Raw genomic sequence first — 6726 nt, 5'->3', positions numbered from 1 at the left:
AGGAGACAAGGAAGATGCCGAGTCACGGCTTCTTTGCTCTGATGATAAAACAGCAAGCGAGCAGTGGTGGTATAATTGCGGGCCTTCGAGGCTGACTTCTTCTCCAACTGAAGCTGGGATGGTCCTGCCAGGGCCTTGAAGATGGTTACACACATGGAGAGAAACTCAAAGACGCCCATGTGGTGGGAGAGAGAGAGCTGTTTCTGGAAGGTCCATGGTCCTGCTGCAGGTTCTGGAATCGAGGGGTGAGTCAGGCAGGTCACTGGGGATAGAAGAGCTGATGGCGAAGGGAAAAGCGGGTGCAAAGACCATAGCTCAAGAACACACCTGGCCTACTAAAGGCACGCCAAGAAGACGCGTGGGGTGAGCGCAGTAGGCAAGGGGAGGAGTGGCAGGAGTGGTCAGGAAGGGAGTTAGGACAGAGCACATTACAACCATCCAGGGAGTTATAAAAACTCAAGATACCCCGGCACCACCCCGCTGGTGTTTCATGTTGAATTTTAGGAGCTCTGGATTCTCCACTGAAAAAGAAGATGGTTGTTGCTGCTGTTGTTGTTTATGAAGAAATATTTGCTTTTTGAACTTGCACTGAACCGAAGGCCATTAAAGTTCAGACCCTCTCTGGAGAGTCTGTGTGAGGAGAACGAGCGAGCATGCCTTTAAAGAGGTTGTTTCTTGCCTGGGAGATCCAATAGGAAAATAGCTGGCCTTGCGGGGAGGCTGCCCCTCTTGGCAAGGTAGCCATTGTGATGAGCTTGGGTGAGGCGGAGAGAGTTCCTGTTGGTTCCATGAGCATGGGTTCATGTAGGAGTCAGGCAGGAAAGTTTAGAGAGCAGCCCTGGCAGTAGTTTGGCGTGTGAAAGATGTCAAATAATAAAGTAAGTGGTGACAGAGCTTTTCCTCCTTGCTCTGAAAACTCCCTTTTCGCCCTTTGGGCGTAGAGTATGCTTCATCACCTCTCTGTCTCCTCTTTCTCCCTCAAATGCCAGGTGTGGAAAACCACCCAGCTCTCACTCTCGGATGTTGTGGCAGATGGCAGCAACAGTATCTCCCATTCCACAGGTTGCTCTTACAAGTTGACCGTGACACTCCTCCCATTGGGTGCTGGAGTGTGTGCTCTCTCCCCTGGAACTTCCATAGACCTTTCGACTGCCTCAAACAATAGAGTATAGTAGAAGAGACACCACATGACTCCTGAGGCTAAATAAAAAAATATGCCATGTACTTCTCCCTTCTTCTCGGGGGACACTCACTCTTGGAACCCAGCTGCCATTCTGTGAGAAAGCCCAAACAAGCCCAGGCAGAGAGACGCCGTGGAGGAAACCCTGCTGAGGTCTTAGTCAAGTGCCAGCATTAACCACACATCTGTGAAGGTAGCTGCCTCCAGATGATCCCACCCCTAGCTGTTTAGTTACCCCTGGCTTCCTGGTCATAGCTGATGCTGCAAACATTGTGAAGCCATGTTCTCTCCAAATTTCTGAGTCACTTAGTTCAAGTCTCTACTTAAATAATACCTCCTTGGAGAGCACTTTCCTGACCACCTTTGTCTAAAATGGTATTTTTTTAAAAATTGAGATACAACTGACATATAACATTATATTAGTTTTGGGGGTAGAACATAATGATTCAATATTTGTATGTATTGCTAAATGATCACCTCAACGAATCTAGTCAACATCCATCACCACACATAGTTACAAAACTTTTTTCTTGTGTTGAAAACTTTTAAGATCTACTCTCTTGGCAACTTTAAAACATACAATACACTATTATTATTATTTTTACTTTTTAAAATTTAATTTAAAATTCCAGTATAGTTAACCTACAGTATTATATTAGTTCCAGGTGTACAACATAGTGATTCAACACTTCCACACAACACCCGGTGTTCATCACAAGTGCCCCCCTTAATTCCCATCACCCATTTCACCCATCCCCACCCCCCACCTCCTCCAGGTAACCATCAGTTTGTTGTCTATAGTTAAGAGTCTGTTCCTTGGTTTGTCTCTCTCTCTCTCACTTTTTCCCCTTTGCTTGTTTTTGTCTGGTTCTTAAATTTCACATATGGTGTTTGTCTTTCTCCAACTAACTTATTTCGTTTAGCATAATACTCTGTAGCTCCAACCACATCATCGCAAATGGCAAGATTTCATTCTTTTTGATGGCTGCATAATATTCCATTGCATACACTACAGTATTATTAATGCTAGTCACCATGCTGTACACAGCATCCCCAGGACTTACTTATTTTATGGCTGGAAGTTTGTATCTGTTGACCACCTTCACCCGTTTTACCCTAAAATGTTGTTATTATTTTCTAGCCTCTTCTTTTTTTCCTTCATAGCATTTATCTGGTAAAAATACGTGTTTGTTGGTTTCCACTGCAGGCCTCCCACAGAGGAATGTAGGGATATTGGTACATAGACAATTTATTAGATAGGTATCTGTGCAATAAATGTTTGTGAGATAAATAAAGCTTGATGATTACTTCTAGTTCATTCTCCCAGAGTCATGTCAGACACTGGTAAGCAGCCCCAGCACTCCCTGCCCCGGAGCCTGGATTGTGCCTCAGAATACATCACAACACAATCCTTCATTTTACTGATTTGAATTCGCAGATGACATTAAGCCTATTTTCTATACCTGATCTATAGCGTTAATTTTGACATGTTCATTTATTATTTTATTGTTGTTATTTGGGCGTGTCCAACCAGACACTAGATACTCTCTGGGGCCATAGACTGAGTCACATACTATTTTTAGCCCATAGTAGTTCAAAAAGTCCTAGATTAATTGGAATGATTTGTAATAATCATCAGATCAACCCTTTACCAAGGTAGGAGGAGGACTTAATCAGCATATGATCCATGAGGCTTCCCAAGATAAGAGATAAAGACTTTGCACCATAGTAGTTCAAGAATTTTGAAGACTGAATGAAAGGAAGCTACTTCCCAACAAGTACGATAGATGAAAAAGTCAGTTCTTGATGCCAGAGATTTGGGGTTACAAGGTGTTCAGTATGAACCTCTGTAGGATTTGAAAAGTCGACTTTTTCACCTAACCCACCACAAAGCATCCAGACCTTCATTTGAAACATCTGCTTGCTTTTGGTATTATGTGGGGCAAATGGAATTTCTACAGGGCCAAGCCTAGAAGCAGGGATCAGGCTTGGGGTAAGTGAGAAGGGGAGTGGAAAAGTGACAGCTGGAATGCATTCCTCCAGACTTGAAGATCAAAGGGACCCTGTTGACAGATTTTGCTGGGAATGGGTGATCTGTTTTAGGAGAAATGAGATCTGGAATAATCCTCCACCTGGAAGGCCCTGACTTTCTGGGTGGATTTTGCGTCAAGACATTCTCAATAGAAGCATGTTTTCATGGCTGTCATCTGAGGGCCTCACTCATGCCAAGTGTTTCTAAGACAGGAGAGATATGTCCTAATTGGTTATGAATGCAATCATTTTTGCTTCAGGACATGCATAAGAACATCCTCATTGAAACTGAGGATGAATACCATTTTTTGGAAAGAGCTAGTTTCAACAGAAATTACCGTCACACATAGAGACATCATCCACCCCTGTTACCAATACATCTGTCCATCAGAAACAACCCAAACTATGAACAGAAAACAATAAGGTAAAAGAAAAAAAAAAAAGAAAGGAAAGAAAAGAAAACAAAAAGGTATGCCAATGGGATGAGCTCAGATATTTACCCCTCTCATACATCCACCCCGGTAAGTTGTAAGAAGATATATGGATCAATAAAACCATTTTCTTCCCCACAGAATGTTGGAATAAAACCAGAACAATGATCCAGGGGGAGACACTGCCCTATGGCTGCAGCTGGAAGGGTTGCTTAGCACGTGGGCATTTGGAGGAATGCTCTGTTAAACTTCGGAGTCAGGTCTAGATGCCAATGTTTAGGCTGTAGGTGATGACTTTACCTCAGGTCCTATGGTAGGCGCAATAAAAATCAGGCAGTGAACGCCATGAAAATCAAGGAGTTCATATTGATATAAAAATTGTAAAAGTCTACCTTAAATCTCTAGTCTGTGATCATTTCTCCTGGACTGAATCTTTGGGGGTGGGGAGAGGAGAAGATAGTGATATTGAGGGAGAATCACATTTGTCATCCTGGGCCTTTTCCAGAATTGCTGGAGTCTATAAATGCTGTGTGGCAGATATTTGTTTAGGTTCAAGTAAATAATTATTAAATTTGTTTTGCACAATGTAGGGAAAATCAATGATGTTCTTTCAAATAAGTTCTTGTGTACATTTTGGGGAGGATGATTATGTTTGAGATTCCCTAATTTTGGCAAGTTAATCGAGATGGATTTATCTACTGGTGTTCTTCAAAATGATTTCAGTAGCTTTCTGACACAGAAAAAAGAGGATGCAAAGCTTTTCATCCATATTTACTCCCCAGCATATGAAACTTCCATCAGTGTGCCCATTAAATTGTCCAAGTGGTTTTTCAGAATTTCAAAATAGAGGTTAGCAGGCAGATGAGTCTGTTCTCCTCCCCAATGCCCTTGAGTCCTTCTTACTTTTCTGAGTGTCCCTCCACGACTTCTGTGTTCTTCTACTTACCTTTAACGACCCACACCTGTGACTCTCATGGGAGGACTTCCTGGAGCTACTTCCCTCAATTCTCCAATGGCTGATAGCCTTATATTGTCAGGGGTTTATACTTACCCCCTGCTCCTCCCTTGCCCAGGGCGCTTAGCCTTGGACCACCATTGCAGGAATAAGGAAGAGGGGTAGTTTACACTCCAGGCATGCCTTACGATCAGGCTAAGGGTGGGACTACCTGAAACTGTCCCCGCTTGGCTTTGTAGCTCTCTCCTTCCTTCTTTTCTCTTGTTGGTCTCACCTAAGGGCACTTCCTAAGTGAATCACTCGAATGTGAATCTTCATCTCAGGATCTGCTTCTGGGGAACGCATTACCGTCCCCATAAGGTAATGTGAGAATTAAATGAGACAAATGTATGTAAAGCACTTATCATAGTGCTTGGCCATAATAAATATACAAAAATGTGAATTATTATTATTATGACTCTCACAGCAGTTTTTCGGACTCTGGTGGATTGGCGCCAAGGCTTGGAACATCAGTTCAAGTGATGGCATTATGATGAAACACTTGAAGAAGATTGAAAGAGCATGTGAAAGGTTATCTTAACATACCAAGGCCTCACCACCCAGGCTGTCTACACAAATGTAAGCAAAATGAGAGTAAGGGTAACTAGCAGTACAGAATTTGCTGGGGAGATAGTCCAAATTATTATTATTATCATTAAAGATTGCCAAGCCCATTTCTCTAAGAGTTGAAAATATCAAATATTTGGCCATTAACTATGACTACTGATTTTTAGAGAAATCTCTGCGATCCATAGAATAAAAGGCTATTTTTGCAGTGGTGATAGTGAAGTGCTCGCATCCCAGTGGGCGCAGTGCTGGGGGAGAAATAAGTGGTTTGAACACCCTCCATCTGATGAATTAAGAGGTGTTGCTCTTGATTTACCACCCAGGGTGGGGAAACTAGGAAAAAGGGAAGTCTCATATTCAAGTCGATAGATTCCAGAGAATTCAAGTCATAAAGAATTTGAAAGTCTCCCAGAACAGTTTGAACAATCTATTGAATTTGTACTGGCACATTACTCTTTCTTTAGACTTCATGTGACATAAAATTAGAAGGCAAACTTCAGCGTGCACGCAAGCTCACTAGGGATTCTTTAGAGGCAGAACATCGGGAATGTTGGTGTTCAAGGGGCTCTTGAGAAGCCATCTTGTCTCCTTGTCATTCACGAGGGTCACGTGACACACAATGCCAGAGCAAGAGGGGACTGATGAGCTCATCCCAGCGGGCAGCAACTTCCACCATCGGGAGAGCCTTGTAAAGCCCCTCAGGTGGCAGGGAGTTAAGCCCCGTTTCCCTTCTGATGGGCCAGAGGACAGACAGCCAGGCTCTGGGCTGGGTCGGAACATTTCTGATTTTTTGAGTCCTGAATTCTCTAGAATCGTATCAACTGAGTGCAGGGAAGGATTTTCATCACTCAGTCCACTCACCAATGAGTTCCCATACATGTCCATCAGCTCAGAGGCTTTGATTCCATCTATCAGGAGTGAGTCCTAGAACCTGTTTTTTTTTTTTTTTTAGATCTCGACCCCAGGGTGTGTGCAAGGGGGCTCGTTGGCAGTGCCAGGGAGTGAGAAGTGACTAGCGTTCTCATCAGCAGTGGGATTGGAGATGACATGTGGATGCAGCCCCAGGAAGCACAGGACTGGATGCACAGGGTTCTGGGGCTACCGTGTGCAGATCAATGAAATGTATTATGTAATGATCACATGCCTGAAACAACACTGTATATAAGGATAGCCACACATGTAAAGACATATATTGAACCTGTTCTGGGACTGGATATTATGGAAGAAGGAGGGACTGAAGCTGATAATGCTTAAACCCTCAGGGGCATTGAGGAGCCTGGTTAACCAGAAATCTTTGCATCCAAAAACAAGAAAAAAAAAAAGTGCCTGGGAGGAATGAAAAAGAAAGTGCTCCAAATGAATCAGAGGCTCAGCCAAGTTTGGCCTTGGGGTGGTGCCGCCCTTATTCCACAGAGACGGGGTGCCCCACAGAGGGGGAAGCCTCTTGAGAAGTGCTGCACCCTCGTCCGTGACCACCTGCCTTTTCGCTCCAGCTTGTTTTTTTTCTTTTACTTTCCCATAGC

This window comes from Callorhinus ursinus, unplaced genomic scaffold (genome assembly GCF_003265705.2).
Source record: "Callorhinus ursinus isolate GAN/ISIS: 27379988/994484 unplaced genomic scaffold, GSC_fseal_2.0 scaffold69, whole genome shotgun sequence".
Lineage (NCBI taxonomy): Eukaryota > Metazoa > Chordata > Mammalia > Carnivora > Otariidae > Callorhinus > Callorhinus ursinus.
The sequence above is the reverse complement of the archived record's forward strand: the minus strand, read 5'-3'. Positions refer to the sequence as shown.